Genomic DNA, 18,443 nt, shown 5'->3' on the forward strand with positions numbered 1-18,443 from the left:
CGGGACCAGAGGTTACCAGGGGGCAGAGGGTGCTCTATCTCCTTGGTTTTCTGAATGGCATCCAAAGCTATCCCAAAAATATTCAAGTATTTTATTTTGAAAATGTCTAAAGGAACTGTTCTGACATTAATTAACAATTTTTTTTATTTTCTTGTTTTGCCCAAAACAAGTTGCTGAAATCAACACAAATTCACAAAACATTATGGTTGACCCGAATCTGCATTTTTTAGCCAAAAAGGAAAAAGTTTTGGCTGAAAAATGTCACCTAGCCTGAAGTTATAGCAGTATACAGTTGGTTACCAAGCTATATTGATATCACACACAAAAACTACATTTACAGCATATGGAAGCTGTGAAACCAGAATTAAGGTTTATTACGCATCTGACACAAAAACTATGTGTAGACCAGCCCCTTGCAGTGAAGCTTGACTCTATGTATCAAGTTCCTCTTTGCTGTCAGAGGTTGAGATAGTGATGGTGGGGAGGGGAAGAAAGTAACGTGTGGTGCTAATACCACTGGAATGCATTTATACAGCGTTTAGCAACTACGTGGCAGATGATTAAGGCTGCTAGCCCTAGGGATTAAGCACCTCCTACGTGCAGGAGAGCGGTGTCCTGGTTAGTCCTGCTCCCTGCATCTGTGAAGAATGCTGATCAACATTTACAAATCTTAATTAGGCCTTACAACATCCCTGTGTGGGAGGTTTTATGCCTATTCTTATGGCAGAGGTCACCAGGTGGCTCTGTTGCACCATGTTCCAAATGAGCCCAGTTCATACAAATCTGTCTCTAATAGGCATGATGAGACAAGAGATTCTAATTCAATTAATGATATCTTTGAAGTGCTATAAAAATAGTTAAATTTCTTTAGTAAAACCAAAGAGATTTGCAATCATGTAAAAAATCACCAAACTGGTGGTATGGTGAAAAGACTGGTCACAAAAAGAGGTGTTATAAATTCAAGGCCAATCAGGACAGAGTATCACAAGTACATAAAGATCATCCCTCACTCAGTATGGGAAAAACAGACGGACACCAAATTGAAGAACCAAAGCTTGGTGGTAGTCCTCGAATTTTGTTTAAATCTGGGCAGCTAACAACAATAATGGGATCGTGGACACTGAATGTTTGATAGAAACTGTGAAGTGCACAGGAATTGTAGATAGTGGCTCAAATGTAACAGTTTTTAGACCAAATAGAAGTAAAAATGCTCAGGCATGGAGCACCCAGAACCAAACAATTTAATTGGTCTCAGATTGGATTACTGTAATGCATACTTAATGGGGATACACCTAAAACAGTTTGACAACTTCAGCTAGTACAGAATGTGGCTTATTTTTGTTAAGTTAATCAGGAACAGGTTTCAGATAAAATAAACTAACATGAACTGGAGTAAGTGGGTTTGCATCAGTTTACCTAAACCACACCAAGTTAGTATGTTGACAAGGACTTACCCGCTCTCTCGAGGCAAAACAAAGCTGGAGGAGTGTCTTTCCAAACACGCTGCTGCAATTCTGGCCAACGTCAGCACTGCCTTTCAACTTGAGAAATGCAAATATACAGTAAACAATACCAGACTGTCCTTTCCCCTTAATCTTCTGTTGAATAAGCTATTTAAAGATCAAGCTGCCAGAGAAACGAGCAAGAATTTTCAGCACATACTGTTCATGGTATCAGGAGGAGAAGCAACCCTGATAGCAGTCCAGTGCAATCCCTGCTGAATGCCAAATTATGCTGTAGGGGGACAGTGGAGAAGAGTCTGGCTATTTCTTACTTTATCATCATTACAATAAATAGCAATAAATAAAAATACACCTCTACCCCGATATAACGCGACCCAGTATCACACGAATTCGGATATAACTCGGCAAAGCAGTGCTCCAGGGGGGCGGGGCTGCGCGCTCTGGCGGATCAAAGCAAGTTCGATATAACGCCGTTTCACCTATAACGCGGTAAGATTTTTTGTCTCCCGAGGACAGCGTTATATCAGGGTAGAGGTGTAATTAGTATTTAAAAACTACTTGGCATTCCTGTAGTGCTTTTAATCTAAGGATCTGAAAGCAATTTTATAAACACTAAGCTGGATACCACCACCTCCCGCTCTGGTAAGGTATTGTTATTGCATCCAAGTTACAAAGGGATAAACTGAGGCACAGTGAAGCTGAAATGACTTGTCTAAGGTCACAGCACAAGCCTACGGCAAGTTTAGGCTAGTGGGTCGCCAGATCCTCAGCTGGTATAAATTAGTGTAGCTCCACTGACTCAAATGATTAATGCCAGTTAACACCAGCTGAGGATCTAGCCTTGAAACGCAAGAGTCTGGTTTGGCTGAGTTCTCTGGTGCTGTTGACTTTTTTGTTGTATTATCTGACCTCATTTTTAATATTCCTAAAGTTAACCTTTAGATGGAATGGTAAGATAAGATACCAACACAATTCATGTTTACGTGTGGTCTTTATCTGAGGAAATGACGTGTCTCTGTTATTCTAAAAATGTGTTCATGTGAGTGTGTGTAAAGAAACTGATCACTGCATAGTCTGAAGTGGGAGTGGTCTGCACATTCACACAGTGATATACACATAACCCTCCTCAACCCAGACTAGCATTCAGAGAAATTCCTGTTCGCTGAAGGAAGGATTACATTGACCAGACATTACTGCAATAGAAGTGAGTGATATCTAAGAATTGAATATGACAAAGAAACTGACTTCTCTCTTCTCTTTTCAATTTTCCTTTTCCAGTCTTATTCTGTCCCCTTTAAATACATTGCTGCTACTAGGTAGAAAGAACTATATTCTCCTGCCATATATGGCACTTGTACAGCAAGTACTTAAAATGTATAATTTTTGCAGTTTTGGGATTATTAAACACAGAACTGAGGGACTAATCAAGCTAGCTACAGTCAGGTATAATAATTAGTTATGTGGAACAATTCCTGTATATATTAGCTTGTAAGTGTATCTCAAACATACCTGCAATATACCTGCTATTCTGCCTTTAGGCTTTTTTGACTGCTTGTTGCGCTGAACTGCCTGGAGGTTTTGTGATCTGTACAAACAACAAGTGCACTACAAATGAAACTAAATTCACGAACTACAGTAGGTGTCCAGAGGCAAAAAGTCAGTGCAGAAACCTGCTGAGGGAGACAGCATCAGTTAAATGATGAGGAACAGGGGCTATTTGTTTTGATCCATTTTGATAGTCGGGATACTTGTCTAATATGAGCTAAAGAGATACTGTAGAAGAGGCAAACACGTTCAAACAGTGAAAGAACAGGTTTGCATAGAGAGCTGCTCTCATTCTGGAATAAGTTGCTTCAAAGCTTTTTATTAAGTTAAAACAATATTCTATTATAAATAAAAGCTGACCATCTATGTAACCAGTGGTTCTGGAACAATTTGTATAGTGGGTGTGCTGAAAGCCATTTAACAAAACTGTAAACCCTGTACATGATGGAAATCAGTTCAAGCCAGGAGGTGCTGCCACACCCCCAGTATTCTTAGTTCCAGCACCCTATTCATGTAACCAGCCGAACGGCAGGGTAATATCAGAGGAATTAGACGGCTATTAAACAGTACTGAGCAGTTCCTTTGGGCTTCCCACTGGTCATTTTCTACACTATCCCCTCTCTTTTCATTCATCCAACCACAGGGTATGTCTACACTACAGGATTAATCCGAATTTAGATAATTCGAATTTGGGAAACAGGTTGTATAAATTCGATTGTGCGCGGCCACACTAAGCACCTTAATTCGGTTTTAAACCACATTAATTCGGTGGTGTGCGGCCACACTACCCCATTAACTTAAATACAGTAATTCGGTGGTGTGCGTCCACACTAACCCTAATTCGAATTAACAAAATCAATTTAGGCTCTACTCCGTTCGTCGAGGTGGAGTACAGAAATCGATTTAAAGGGCCCTTTAATTCGAATTAACTGGCTCTGTAGTGTGGACGGGTGAAGGGTTAATTCGGATTAAGGCAGCTAAATCCGAATTAAAGTCCTAGTGTAGACCAGGCCACACTCAAACTTTCAGACCCCTTGCAGCATTATTATGCAGAAAGACAAATAGCTAAAATAGTTTATTTTAGCTGCGTTTTTCTTCCTTTGCAATTTAGCCATTGTTATTTCAGTGTCCGAATATGCTTTTCAAAATTTTGAAATCATATTGTAAACCTTTGCCCAGACTTTTACTATTCTCCTTCTATCTGGCTCCTGCCTTCGTCCACAAATACACATGTGCACAGAATCCACCTGAGCACGTCCTCCCGTTAATAGCCACTTTCATTTAATAGCAATACCTTTACTATGCAATTTAACACACCAAACTTTGCATGGTATCTTTAGCCAGAAATATCCTGCCATTGCTTTCTGTGCTCTGTGCTTTTACATTTTGGACAACTCCGCCTGTGTGCAGAGACAGCAGCCATTTTGTACTTACTTGCTGAAACTTTTGCAAAAGAGATGCACACACTGAATTCTCGTCTGGAGATTTTACTTTTGTTCATTCTTAATCTAAAGTAAAAAACACCTACATGCTGAAAATATGCAGTTGCTCTTTGTGTACAGAAAAACAACACTTAAAAATATGTTTTCATCTCAAATACGCTATATGGGGACGAGGAGTTTTGGAAACTATACACAGAGTAGAAAACACATTCAAAGTGGTTCTGTACAATTAGTTTAGTTTCATATTCCCAGGGAAAATATGACTAGTTTAAGGTTCATGCTATTCAGTTTATTATCAGATAGTAGTCATATATATCAATAGAGCCATACCTTGTCATTTAGTTTCTTATATACATATATATTTACAAGAGGCTTCACTCACTAAGGTGATTCAGTGGAAGTGGAGGCTTCCAGTTGAATTATCCTCTTTTCATTGCATGGATTTGCTAGATAGCCATCATTCTTACCTTTTGGTTGTGTGGTTCAACGAGGGGAAATTATTTCATACAATAGGTCTGAGCTATGTGGGAGTGGAACCTGAATAACCGCATATGTTGTCCATGAATCCCTTTTCCAGAATGGTTTTAAAACTCAGTATTCCCACTCTCTGCTTCTACACTTTGCAACACCAACACTCTTTTGCTACTGCTAGTCCAATTCCTGCCATGTTTTTGCAGAAGTCTCAGTACAGGAAAGGGAATTTGGGGGGAAAGGAGACATTAAGTATAATCTCATGTTCTTTGTAGTTTACTATGTGAACGTTTTCTAATTCCACTGATGCGAAATCTCCTTAAAAATTTGCATTTCGTGGATTTTAGATTTTTTGTCTCAAAACCCAAGTCAGTACATCATAGGGTGACACGAAATGGAACCAAGTGGTGTAATTTTTCTAGTGTGCACTGGGAGCAAAGACATCAGGAGCGTGTGGCACAATGTTCTTGGCTTCAGTTTGGTAGTCATATATCCCTACTGAACAGGTAAAGGGGGGGGGGAGTACAGTAATTAGATGTAATACAAGCTATCCTTACTTTAAAAGTGCCCTGGAATTAAAGCATCACTGGGAAGTAATTACATTTAATAGAAAAAATTCTTTCTATAAAGATGGATAAGATCTTCAGCTGGTATGCCTTCAGTAGAGCTATGTTGATTTACACTAGCTAAGGATCTGGCCTCTAATGCATATATCATTTCAAATTGGCACTATTCTGCATCCTATAAACATTGTACCAGATAACCCAGGTGATTTTTTTCTAGTTTAATTATTTATATATTTTAGATCCCACATAATCGTTACATACAATATAATATTAATCAAAACAATCTAATTTATACAGAGCCAGTAGGTCCAGGCTCTCTAGGAACATTACACAACGAACAGAAAATATTTGATCAAGGAGAAATGGTACCCTAAGCCCTAGAAAATGAAAAAGGCCTTTCATATTGCCACTTTATAGAAGTGGCTAAAATCCATGACACTGCAGTGCAAAGGTCACACAGGAAGGCATTTTGAAATGGCCCAGTGAAAACAAATGGGCATTGGAAATATCTCCGTTACAACCCTCTGAAGTCCAAAGCACCAGCACCTCTGACCTGAAAAGGGAAAACAGATGGCAGACAGAAACAATTGGTAACGATTAGAATAGCTTTGGACCTCTCTATGTTTAATAATTATTAATAGAAAAGAGCAAATCCATACTTGGATATTAACAGAATATCAGAGTATTAATGTTGTATGAAAACAGTAACCATTAGGCTGTGGGTGTGCTGAGACCACTGCCTATCATACTGATCAATACCATTTCATTGTTACCTTGTACTCTCCTGTCTGTTGTCTCTTGTCTTATCCTTAGACTATAAGCTCTTTGGGGTAGGGACTGTGGGGTCCTGGACCATGACTTGGACGCCTAGGTACTATGAATATACAAATAATAAAGAATAATAATTAGGTGCTTGAAGACTCTGGCCCAGTTCTTCAGCTGGAAGCATTGAAGTAATGGAGCTGTACTGATTTATACCAGCTGAACATCAGGCCCAGTAATTTTTGCTCATATGAACAGGGCTAAATTGACTGCCAAATATGGGGTCAGGAATCCATTTCCTAAAATGTTTTGTCAGAGATCTTGGTTTTTCTGCCTACCTTTGTAATATTGAGCCAGGGTTATTTCCTACATGATTAACATCTTGTCCTGCCATGGGGCTGGGACATTCTTGGATCTCAGGACTGTGTGTCACCTAAGTATCAGATTTTAGAAAACATACAGCTATGTGAGAAATGCATGAAGTGCAGACTGCATGCATGCACACGGACACACACACACACACACACACACAAACAGAACAGGAGTACTTGTGGCACCTTAGAGACTAACAAATTTATTTCAGCATAAGCTTTCGTGGGCTACAGCTCACTTCTTCAGATGCATAGAGTGAAACACACAGACAGAAGATATTTATACATACAGAGAACATGAAAAGGTGGAAGTATGCATACCAATTGTAAGAGGCCAATCAATTGAGATGAGCCATCAGTAGCAGCAGAAGAAAAAACTTTGAAGTGGTAATCGAGATGACCCATAGAAGGTGTGAGGATAACTTAACATGGGGGAAAAAAAATTCAATTAGTGTAATGACCCAACCATTTCCAGTCTCTGTTTAGACCTAAGTTAATTGTGTCTAATTTGCATATTAATTCGAGTTCAGCAGTCTCTCTGGAGTCTGTTTTTGAAGTTTTTTTGTTGCAAAACTGACACCTTCAAGTCTGTCACTGAGTGATTAGAGAGGTTGAAGTGTTCTCCCACTGGTTTTTGAATGTTATGATTCCTGATGTCAGATTTGTGTCCATTTATTCTTTTGCGTAGAGACTGTCCAGTTTGGTCAATGTACATGGCAGAGGGGCACTGCTGGCACATGATGGCATATATCACGTTGGTAGATGTGCAGGTGAACGAGCCCCTGATGGTGTGGTTAGGTCCTATGATGGTGTCACTTGAATAAATATGTGGACAGAGCTGGCATCGGGCTTTGTTGCAAGGATAGGTTCCTGGGCGGGTTAGTGTTTTTGTTGTATGGTGTGCGGTTGCTGGTGAGTGTTTGCTTAAGGTTGGGAGGCTGTCTGTAAGCGAGGACTGGTCTGTCTCCCAAGATCTGTGAGAGTGAGGGATCATCTTTCAGGATAGGTTGTAGATCTTTGATGATGCGGTGGAGAGGTTTCAGTTGGGGGCTGAAGGTGGCGGCTAGTGGCGTTCTGTTATTTTCTTTGTTGGGCCTGTCCTGTCGTAGGTGGCTTCTGGGTACTCTTCTGGCTCTGTCAGTCTGTTTTTTCACTTCAGCAAGTGGGTAAAAAGTGAAGTGAAAAAACAGATTGACAGAGCCAGAAGAGTACCCAGAAGCCACCTACGACAGGACAGGCCCAACAAAGAAAATAACAGAACGCCACTAGCCGCCACCTTCAGCCCCCAACTGAAAAAGTAAATAAAAAAAAAAATCAGACTCAGACTTTAAGAGCAGAAGGGACCATCATGATCATCTAGTCTGACCTCCTACACATTGCAGGCTACAGAACCTCACCCATCCACTCCTGTAATAGACCCATAACCTCTGGCTGAGTTACTGAAGTCCTCAAATCATGATATAAAGACTTCAAGTTACAGAGAATCTATCATTTGCACTAGTTTAAACCTGCAAGTGATTCATTCCCCACACTGTAGAGGAAGATGGAAAAAAAACCCCAAGGATCTCTGCCAATCTGACCCGAGGGAAAATTCCTTCCCAGTCCCAAATATGGTGATCAGTTAGACCAGGGTTGGCCAACCTGAGCCTGAGAAGGAGCCAAAATTTACCAATGTACATTGCCAAAGAGCCATAGTAATATGTCAGCAGCCCCCCATCAGCTCCCCTCCCAGTGCCTTCTGCCCACTGGCAGCCCCACCAATCAGTGCTTCCTCCTGCCTCCCCGCACCTCCCGATCAGCTGTTTCGTGATATGCAAGAGGCTCTGAGGGAGAGAGGGAGGAGTGAGGGCATGGCAGGCTGAGGGGAGGGGGCGGGAAGGGGTGGAGTGGGGGCAGGGCCTGTGGCAGAGCAAAGGGTTGAGCAGTGAGCACCCCCCCCGGCACACTGGAAAGTAGGTGCCTGTAGCTCCAGCCCTGGAGTCGGTGCCTATAGAAGGAGCAGCATATTAACTTCTGAAGAGCCGCATGTGGCTCCGGAGCCACAGGTTGGCCACCCCTGAGTTAGACCCTGAGTATGTGGGCAAGACCCTCCAACAAGACACCTACCAAAGAATTATCTGTAGTAACTCGGAGCCCTCTCCATCTAGTGTCCCATCGCCGGCTGTTGGAGATATTTGTTGCTAGCAGCGGCACATCAGCTACGTGCCATTGTAGGCAGTCTCATCACACCATTCCCTCCATAAACTTGTCAAGCTCAGTTAGGGTTTTTGCCCCATTTCTCCCCTTGGAAGGCTGTTGCAAAACTTCACTTCTCTGATGGTTAGAAACTGGTGTCTAATTTCAAGTCTAAACTTGTTGATGGCCAGTTTATATCCATTTGTTCTTGTCTCCATATTGACACTTAACTTAAATAACTCCTCTCCCCGCCTGGTATTTATCCCTCTGATGTATTTAGAGAGAGGAATCATTTCTCCCCTCAGCCTTCGTTTGGTTAGGCTAAACAAACAAAGCTCTTTGAGTCTCCTCTAATAAGGTAGGTTTTCTATTCCTCAGATCATCCTAGTAGCCAGTCTCTGCACCTGTTCCAGTTTGAATTCATCTTTCTTAAATATGGCAGACCAGGAGCAGTGCCAGGGTTTTTGCCGCCCTAGGTGGCAGCGCTCCTCCTCTGAGCATTCAGGGGGCCTGGGGTCTTTGGCGGTGGGGGTGCTTCCGCTCTGCTCCTTGTCTTCGGGGCACTTCGACAGCAGCTGCCGGAGCGAGTGAAGGACCCGCCACCAAATTTCCGCTGAAGACCCGGAGCGGAAGGACCCCCTGCTGCCGAATTTCTGCCGAGGGTGGAAGCGCCGGCCCCGTGGCAGACTATAACTGCACACAGTATTCCAGATGAGATCTCACCAGTGCATTGTGTAATGGTATTAACGGGTTTACTGTCTCCTTGCCTGATGTATCCTAGGACTGCATTAACCTTTTTCATGGACGCATCATATTGACAACTCATAGTCATCCTGAGCTCAACCAATACATTCAGGTCTTTCTGCTCCTCTGTTGCTTTGAACCAATACATCCCCAGTTTATAGCAAAGTCTTGTTGTTAGTCCCTACGTGCATGACCTTGCACTTTGTACTATTAAATTTGATCCCATTTCTATTACTCCAGTTTTCAAGGTCATCCAGATCTCCTGAGTCCCCATCCAATGCTCTACAAGGCCCAGGGCCGGCTCTAACTTTTTTGCCGCCCCAAGCACACACACCCCGAGTGCCGCGCCACGCCACTGAAACAAAAACAACCCACCCCCCCGAGTGCCGCCCCGCCGAACCAAAAACAAAACAAAAAAACCCCCGAGTGTTCCCCGCCACCACAAGATTGGCCGCCCCTTACAAGGTGCCGCCCCAAGCACGTGCTTGGTCAGCTGGTGCCTGGAGCCGGCCCTGACTAGGCCACCCTGCCTGAATTATTTTTACACAGTGTTCTGTCTGTGCATAATACTAAATTTGAATGGGTAGGGTTGATTTTTTTAAATGCACATGATGGTGTATGTGAAATGGAAAGCTACATTTGTTGTCTGGGGCTTATTTAAGGTTTTCCAAGTTTTTTGCTGCATCAGCGGCAAAATGCACAAATCGCCACTAGGTCTGTGTCTCCAAATCACTGCTCATATTATCACTGCTCTGAAATTTTCTATGAAGGGATGCCAGATATAATCTATCAGTTTAGTGTTATATAAAATCATATGCAGATATACAAGATAGAGACTTGTGCAAGCTTGAAGCAGCTGTTTCTCCACAATAGGCTTAGTTTATGTGATCTTCCCATCTGGAGTAGAATAGAAATGCAATTCATCTTGAGTCTGGCCCAGACTTTGTGAGACATTTACTAGTCAGAATTATACTTTGATGTAAGCCCAAGTCTTCTTGCTCTATTGTATAAAGAGCTCGGTGGAGAAGGCTGGATTTGTATCAAAATGTGATTATGGATTTTAAGATGGGCAATAACTCCCATCTGCCGGGAAAACAGCTACAAATTCATCCATCATTTGTACTAGAGAGACAATGAGTAATGTTGCTGTAGTCTAAAAGCTGCCTACCCCATTCAGCTATTGCTCTATTCAAATGAAATACTTGAGTATCATTTGATGTCAATGGGGTTGTACACGTATTGTTGAGGGCATAATCTGGCTTGCAGTATGTTTACTATGGGTGGTGATGACAATTACAATGAAGATTTTGGGGGAATTTTTCTTTTGAGTCAACATTTTCTAGTTTTTCATCAAAAAACAAAAAAGGATTATTTTTTGGTAAAAAATTTCAGTTCTGAGGTGTTTTAGTTTTCAAAAGCTGAATATTTTTATGGAGAATCAAAAAAAAAATTAACCAAAAGTTTTTTTTCAAACCATTTTTTTTCTATTTTATTTAAGCAAACTCCAATATTTTGTGTCTGTGGAGCAGGTTTTCATAGAATCATAGAATATCAGGGTTGGAAAGGACCTCAAGAGGTCATCTAGTCCAACCCCCTGCTAAAAGCAGGACCAATCCCCAGACAAATTTTAGCCCCAGATCCCTAAATGGCCCCCTCAAGGATTGAACTCACAAGGTCTTTGAGGGAGATTCTCCACTCTCTTAGCTTTGCCCCTGGAGTGCTTGCTCACGCTGTGCTATCTTTAAGGGAGCAGAGGGGTCTGACTCATGCCTGCTCTGCTCTCCTCTCTTAATTAATGCAGGATTTTGGATGTGGAGTTGCTAGATCCTGCTTCCCCTCCCCCAATCCCCTGCCAGCTGCAAAGTAATGATGCTGACCCACTTCTTCCCACAGCTTCCACATACTAATTCTGATCACCCCTTGCTGTTACTATTAGGGGGCCCTAGGTGGCTCCCTATCAGATATCAAAGCCAGAAATGGGGGAGTCTTATTCCTGGTTTGGGAGGGGGAATCCCTCTGGCTTTCCCTCCCAAAAAACACACCATGCTGAGCAATTACTAACTGTCTAACCCTTACTTTTTTCAGGGGAAAAAATGGAAGTCAGCCATCCTTTAACAATATTACTTACACTTGAATAATGCAGACAGCAGCTTGTATCAAGTGCTATATTATCGTACTAAGACATTCCTTTTATAGGGTAAAGTCACCAAACTAAATTCAGCCCAGGCAGGCTTCTTCGCAGTTGCAAAGTCATGACAGACTCAGCCCCAGTCATATGGTTGCTTCTACAATCACAGATTACTTACAGTCACAGCAAGATTGTCCTTTCCCCACTTAACTCATTACACCCACCCACACGCCCCAGATTCTCACACAGATGCAGCTCTGTAAGAAGTACATTGTATGTCACTTCTAAGCTTAAATATAGTCTTCAGTAAGAATCATTCCTTAATCAGGGAAAACAGCAGACTGGCTTCCTCCCTGCAGAGAGATGTTTCAGTCATCATTAGAGAGGGAGAACTTGAACAATACACCTCTGCTTGCTGTTTACAATAATTCAGGCAGGTCTTGTATGCCCTGCTTTTCTCCTAAATCTCCAGAATCTGCGTGTTTATTATTTCACAAAATCTAAAGCGCAAAACCTGATTAACTGAGAGGGGAGTGATTTCTAAAACTGAGGGGGAGGAGGTTGTTGTTTTAACCTCTCAGCTCCTTCAATTAAATGGCTGAGAAACTTCCAAATCCAAAGGAGACCTCCAGTAAAAACCAGCAAAACAAGACAAGATATTCCTAATATTTCTAAGGTAAAATTAAGCAAGAACACCCTCCCCAGGAGCGGCGCCAGAGTTTTTGACACCCTAGGCGGCAGCGCTCCTCCTCTGAGCATTCGGCAGTGGGGGTCCTTCCGCTCCGCGTCTTCGGGGCATTTCAGCGGCGGGTCCCAGAGCGAGTGAAGGACCTGCCACCGAATTTCCGCCGAGGACGGCAAAATGCCGCCCCCCAAATCCTGCTGCCCTAGGCAGCCTAGTGGAAACGCCGGCCCTGACCCTCCCCGCTCCCGGGTGGCTGGAAAAAACTTTTAGTCCTCCTTTATATCACATAAAGAAGTAAAAAAGGGCACCAGCCCAATGTTTTGCCGTTTCACAGGTAGATTTAATATAATTGGCTAAGGAGACTTTCCCTTTAACATCTTACAAATTCTGTCTGCAAAGATTGACAAAAACATTGTGGCTCCCGCTCCCCCTGCATGCAAGCTTCCTTTCTCTCCCCCTTCTTATACTGAATTGGGAACCTAAAACCAGCTCCCATTTCACTTTCCTAGCATAAACATTAGCAATTTGCGGCACAGTGACTGGACTGGGGAAGGGAAGTGAGAGTTTCCCTTTGAAACCACATTGCTAGCATGACATAGTGCTGCTACATGATGTTTCAAGCTGATGGACTATTGGACGTCCCTTAACATGATGACCCTTCTGAGGCACTTGGACATTATGGTACAGAGCACCATATAAATAGATATAGTATTAGCTGTCTGTAAGTTACCTATGTTGCCTCCTTCTGTTGTAATCCACCTGCTGCTAGACATGAACTGATTACAAGTAACTGATAGCGGGAGTAGTGGACCAGTTTTTAAAACCCATTTCACAGAGCCTGCTTCTGAGGTGGTAGAAATTTTTGAAATCAGCATCAAGGCCATTTCGATGGGAAGAATCCCAAGATCCCAACAGGAAAAAAAAATCTGGATGAATCAGTGAACCTTCAGATACCAACTGTACAAAGCCTATCACACAGACAAGGCAACATCCCCAATGCAAACTTTGTAAGAACATTAATTCTTGGCTAGAAGGAAAATTTGCAGAACTCTAGACTTGAAAAGTCAGCATGACATGAACAGCTTCTTTAAACAACTGAAGTCTGTCTACAGGCCAGAAAAGCAGGAAGTGTTCCACTCACTTGACAGTTGATTGAAAAGAATACTTTGATGCTGTTTTAAAACTACTGCCAATCGGCCTTCCGAAGTAAATGGACAACATACCACTAGTATAAACAATTCAGGCATTAGTGTTTCCATTAGCCTAATTGTAAACAAAGTTGGCCATCAACTCACTAATCATCACTCCCCCAGCTTTAGAAGTGCATCTTCTTACCTCTCTCATTATGGATGATGTACATTCTTCAGCAGTTATTGGCTTCCCTCTTATACCACAACAAACAATATCAAAGATGCAGTCAGACTCTGAGATATAAACAAAAAGTCACAGATCAGCACATGCAAATTAAAAGGTGACCTTCTGGTATGTCAACTACTGATAAACCTCTGTCAGTGTATACAATTCGCATCAAATGTGTACCATCCTAAAGGGTTATCTTCACTTGTATGTGGGAGTTACTTATTTGCCACTTAAATTCAAGGTCCTTAACATGTTTGCAAAGACTTGTGCAGACACTCCCCACATGTGTTCCGGGATACACACAGGTATAGAGCAAAATGTTTGGAGTAAAGTATATACCGTCAATAAGAGCGTACAGTTAACGTCATTTACTGTAAAACCCAGGATCAACAGCTTTCCTTGCTGCTATTGCTCATTCCGATGAACAATGTCAAGGAACTCTACGGTAGGTTGTTTTCCGATAGCCGTAGTGAATTATGCTCTGTTACTATAATTGCCACTGTTCAGGGACAGATGTGCCTTTGATCCTCTCTCTCCTTCTCATCCTTGGCTCCCCTTTCCAGTGACAGGCCCAATGCTGGCACTTCTCTCAGAGTAGAATCCCATGATTCATCTCACTTTTAGATTGGGTCTCAGTGCTACAGCCCCCCTGTTTAACCAATCATGATCCCTCAGCAGATCGAGCTGAGTTTGGATTCCCTTTGGGACCTGTAATCAGTAGATAAATGCAAGGACTTGGAACAGCTTCTTCAAAACACAGTATTATATATTTATCCATAGGAACAAAGCAATCAGAGAGAAAGGTTAAAACAGCACAAGGGCAACATGCATATCAGTCTTACCTAGCCACTTAGGCACACCAACGCCTAGGAATGGAGTATATTCTGCTTCCCACCAGTCTTAATCTCCTTCTCATCTTCAGGTCTGAATCTTTTAATCCCTCCAAAACTGTTTCATTTCCTCCTTTTGGCTTTTGTCCCTTGGGTTACCAGCCATCCTGGGGATCAGAGCATGGTAGGGGCTAAGCCCTCCAAGGAGAACTCTGGCAAAAAGCAGCGTGGAATCACTGACTTGGACAGGATGGATTCGCCATATATTTACTAAGTCAAGAATTTCAGCTTCAGTATTTCAGCCACGGCCTTCAGATCATGAAAAATATGGAGGTGATCCTGAGCAGCCTAGCAAACTGCATCTTGTCACTAGAATTACAAGTGAGAATAGTGAGTGCAGTACCGACAACTGGGTTATTTGGAGCCACTGACTTTGGTTCCTGCATATGTTCAAAACCACCTGAGACTGACTTAACCCTAGTTTTCCTTTAGCAATTAATATCATAACCATCCAACAGAGGTATACAATCTTCATCAAACTAATACAGATAGCTCCCATGTTCTTCACAATAATAAATGAAAGATTTTGCCAACCTGCACCTCTCCTACTCCTGTGGTGAACATGAAACTGTAACTAAGAGCTCCCAGTGATGCCATGTGTCACCTTCCTGGGAAAGTTTATAACAAAGGATGCTTTTTATTGATACTGAAATCACCCTCCAATAGAACAAGCCAATTGCCATCCACAGAAAGCTCAATAAATGTGTCTGGAAAGATCATGGACTTAAAGACATCAAGTTAAATGTTTATCAGACTAACCATCTTGGTTGACAGGTTTCAGAGGAGTAGCTGTGTTAGTCTGTATCAGCAAAAACAACGAGGAGTCCTTGTGGCACCATAGAGCTTTCGAAAACGTATGCCCAAATAAATTTGTTAGTCTCTAAGGTGCCACAAGGACTCTTCGTTGTTTTCACCTTGGTTGAGATTTTCAACTTGATTAATGATTTTGGGTTCCCAATCTGTGACACCTTAAAGTGCTGAGCACTATCTGAAAATCAGGCACCTTTAAGGTATCTGAATTTGGAGACCAAAAAATTGAGGTACCCCAAAATCACTAGTTGCTTGGTTCTAGTTTAAATATATTAAAAGGCACCTACACAACTTCTTTGTCATTGTTCAACTATTACAAGCACAAGGAGACACGTTCTTCTTAAAACGTTCTCTATAGCCCAAGCCAATTCACAGCACAGCCTGCTTAACAGTACTGCTAAAAGCCCATAATTAGTAACACCCCATGAACAACCCCAGATCCTTCAAACCTCCCGTAACAGTCAGAGGGCTTTTCTACAGCAGGTTCAACATGCTGAGATAGATACAGCGGCAGTCGATTAAGCGGGTCTAGTGAAGACCCATTAAATCGACCACCGATCGCTCTCCTGTCAACTCCTGTACTCCACCTGAACGAGAAGCGCAAGGGGTGTTGACGGGAGAGCATCTCCAGTCGACATCGCGTAGTGTGGACCCCATGGTAAGTAGATGCAAGTACGTCAACTTAAGCTACGTTATTCATGTAGCTGAAGTTGTGTAACTTAGATCGATCTCCCCACATAGTGTAGACAAGGCCTAAGAAAAATAGGTGAACCTTGCAGCATGCCCTGAAAGTTAATCTATCTGGGCTCCATGAAATAAAGGGGGTGGAAGTGAGCTCCAGGTTAAAGGACTCTTTCTGGAAAATGCTTTTCCAGTGCCCTTCCCCGCCCCCCCTCACACTTTTAAACTATGGGACTATCAGCACAAGTGCCTCCTCCAATTATAACTACCAGCTAGCCACAGAGGCTGCCAGATAACCAAAGCTCAAATCATTTGAAGCTTTGTAGTTCAAAACCAACCAACCTTAATTTCTGTCTAAGTTTTTATGTTGCCCCTATCACCATTGAATCTGAGCCCTTTCCAAGTATTTTAAATAAAACCCAAACCCAGTAACACCCTCTTTCTTCCCTTCGCGGAAGGAATCAATGGTTAGCTTGATAAGAGAGGCGGAGAGGAGAAGCAGTGTTTAATTTTTTTTCCAAGTGAGAGAGTGTTATTTAGATGAGGCAGGAAGAAAGGAAACAAACAAATGGTGGAGAACGTCTGGTACAGAAAGATTCCTCAGGAAGTTCTTACAAACCTACGCCATTGCTTTGAAGGAGGACACTACTTTTCCATGGCACACCATCAGCAAAACCATGCTCCATAGAACTTTTCCTGACTGTAATTTGCTTCATAAACCCAGTCTCGCTTCCACTCACCTCCAGAACCTAGCATCGCTCACTGTAAGGAACTAGCTTATTTCACTGAGAATAGCAACAGCATCTGAAAAGGCCTCATGAGTTGGGGGTAGGGGGATGCCTTGGTCAATAACTGTAGTCTGCTAGTGGTTGTGGTGCTTCACTAAGTCTTCAGCTCTTTGGCCTTCTCATTGGACAGAGTTTCCTACAAGTACATTTTGAAATCTAGCAGGGTCCAGGTGGCTTCAGTGAACTATGGTGGTGGTAGATTCCTCTTGCTTGACAAAGGTAAGAGAGGTTCAGATTTTCACCAGGAGGAGAAAATAGTCTTACCAAAAGGTAGGTTAATTTGTTTTTAATATATCCATATCCAGGCCAAGAAATTACTATCAGAAACTAAAAGTGCAATTAAAGGATACTTTTTCACGACATGGCACTTCTTCATCTGTGGAGAGAAATAAACTAATAGCTGAACTGAGCTATGTTCTCTTTTCTCCACAGCCTAGGGAAGAGCTCATGGCTGGCCATCACCTTGAATCTAATTTTATTTTCTTAAAAAGAAACTTATCGTGTCATCTACATTCAGGTTACTGTATCTATGACTGGCCTGAGGAAAATATTTACTTGTACAAGGAAGTTAAGGCTGAATTTTCAAAATTAGGGGTGAAATCCTGGCCTCTAATGAAGTCCACAGGAGTTTTGCCATTGACTTTATGGGGCCAGGATTTCACCCTGGGTGTAAAGGGCCCCCACCTGTATGCACTGAAGTCAGAGGCAATGTGCACTGGATACAGGATCAAGTCTGTAAACTGAACCTGCAAAAATACATACATATCCAAAAAGAGGTAGCTTGAGCATGTAAAATGAAAGCTGTACATTTGGTAATCATATCCCTGCTGTGCTGTGACGTAAACTGCCCTCAATATAGACACATATACTGCACGTGTCTAAATCCATTGTGCTTCTAGAAACAGACTCACATCACAAATCTGCTCCTGTACCCAGTGGTTTCATGCTTTTTTAGTTTGAAGTGAGTCAGAACGTTTACTGCATACTGGAACTCTGAAATTCAGCCCCTTCGGTTTTTCAAGGATTCCGGCCGACTCATTCCTGGCCTTTGGTTTGTGAAGATTCTTATCACTCCAGTTTAGCTTTTGAGTTTGAGGTTTGAACAAATCCAGGAGCTCAGCTGCAAGTTGACAGGATTTGCCTCATTTTAGTTTGAAAATTGGTCCAGGCTTGCTGAAAAGTTCATAAATGTAATGTGAGTTTGGGTTTGCAACATAACCTGAAGGGTGCAAATTTTTTGCATTGCTTTACTATTTACATGCACTTTTTAAACTCTGCTTGATAGTGGTTTTATAAAGTTCTCAATAGGCTGACTGTAGTCATTAAACACACTTACGCATTGTTTAAAAGTATATTGAAATTAGTTTAACCAATTTAAAGTTATTGCAGAGGAATGTAAAACATACAGAAATCTACCAATTTAAAATGTGCTTTTGGGGGGGATCAGAATTCTTAAATAACAGAACAAGCCAATTGTCATCCACCGGAAGTTCAACAAATGTGTCTGGAAAGATCATGGACTTAAAGACAAACATTTAACTTGATCAGACTAACCACCTTGGT

General features: G+C 42.1%; 1 protein-coding gene across 1 annotated transcript in view; it reads left to right on the forward strand.

Annotated features, from left to right (window-relative positions):
* Positions 1–2,620: 2,620 nt before the first annotated feature.
* Positions 2,621–18,443, forward strand: part of HPGDS (hematopoietic prostaglandin D synthase) — a 61,410-nt gene continuing 45,587 nt past the window's right edge. Inside the window, exon 1 of the mRNA XM_024197622.3 lies at positions 2,621–2,667. The gene's annotated coding sequence lies outside the window, so the exon portion shown is untranslated. The remainder of the gene's footprint in view (positions 2,668–18,443) is intronic.

This window comes from Terrapene carolina, unplaced genomic scaffold (genome assembly GCF_002925995.2).
Source record: "Terrapene carolina triunguis isolate 2854851 unplaced genomic scaffold, T_m_triunguis-2.0 Scaffold789, whole genome shotgun sequence".
Taxonomy (NCBI): Eukaryota; Metazoa; Chordata; order Testudines; family Emydidae; genus Terrapene; species Terrapene triunguis.